Below are 1,529 nucleotides of genomic sequence, written 5' to 3' on the forward strand. Positions count from 1 at the left end.
CTACATATTTTATTTTCGACAAGGCTGTGAGGAATGGAAATACAGGAAATGTATTGCAGTCTTGTTTAACAAGTTCTTGACTGCAAGTTTGTCCTCATACAGGAAAATCTGAGTAAAATTCAGTGTCTATCCTGAATTAGCGCCATTGAGCATGAAACTCAGTTTTTGTTATTTTTGTTTGTTTGTTTGCGAACGCAAATGAAGAGCTATATTACATAAACTAAAAATGTAGTGTGTTTACAGGTGACTACTTTTACAGGTGTTTTAGACTGGCATTTGGTGTCTTTACAGCTGTTACCAGCTAGTAGTAGATGTTTGCATGTACTTAAAGGGGGGGTGAAATGCTCGTTTTCACTCAATATCCTGTTAATCTTGAGTACCTATAGAGTAGTACTGCATCCTTCATAACTCCAAAAAGTCTTTATTTTTATTATATTTATAAGAGAAAGATAGTCTGTACCGATTTTTCCCAGAAAAACACGAGCGCCTGGAGGCGTGACGTGTGGGCAGAGCTAAAGAATCACAAGCGCCAGTAGGCTTTTGCGTTGAGAGCGTTTGGAAGCTGTGACACAGATCCAGAGGCTGAAATTTAACAAAAGCAGCATCAGCAAAGGCGGTATGCTATGTGGTATGTACTGAAACTGTATATATTTGCTTAGCGGTTTTGGAAAGTTCCACTTTATGTCTTTTTTTTTTTTTTTTTTTTTTTAAGCTGTACATGTGGAAAGTGCAGTTTGATGACAACATCGCATGTTGTTTACTTGATGTGCTCACGCGCTGATAGCTAAGTTAACAACACAGAGATATTAGAAGCAGTTTTACTCACAGCATGTGGTTCCAACACACAATCATGACCCTTTTCCGTTGGGACCGCATTATCCTTAAGAAATAAACGATGTGCAATCCGAAATGCAGGGAACAAACAAAAACACTTGCACAACTCCTTTGATGCTCTGTAAAAATAAACTCCATCCACTGGTCCCTTAATGCTGTTTCTCTTTTGGTAATCTGTGCAGGGTTGTCTTGCCCTGGCAACCAAAAACACACTTCTTTTGTGACTTTTCGCGACGCTCTCGCTCTGATCAGGCTGTGCTCAGAGCCATATAGAGCCATCTCTCTATATGGCTCTGGCTGTGCTCAGCCTCTCAGTGTTCTGGGAGCGCAGAAGAGCGCACTTAGGACCCATATAAGGAAATTCCGCTCCATCTAACGTCACACAGAGCCATACTCGAAAAAAAAACTTTCCGAAACTTGTGACAAACCGGAAGAGGTTTTTTTGGAACAAAAATACTCCTTTAAACGTACAACTTAATTTTTGAAACTTTGTCCATGTTTAGCATGGGAATCCAACTCTTTAACAGTGTAAAAAACTCAGTATGCATGAAACAGCATTTCACCCCCCCTTTAAGGAAGCCAATATTGTATGTTAACTTTTATTTATTTTTCTTACAATATCACAACTGATTGCAAATAAAAATTAAATTTAAATAAAATAATTTTACTTATTGAATTACCCAGACTTTTGTGGA

Source organism: Carassius auratus, chromosome 7 (assembly GCF_003368295.1).
Source record: "Carassius auratus strain Wakin chromosome 7, ASM336829v1, whole genome shotgun sequence".
Taxonomy (NCBI): domain Eukaryota; kingdom Metazoa; phylum Chordata; class Actinopteri; order Cypriniformes; family Cyprinidae; genus Carassius; species Carassius auratus.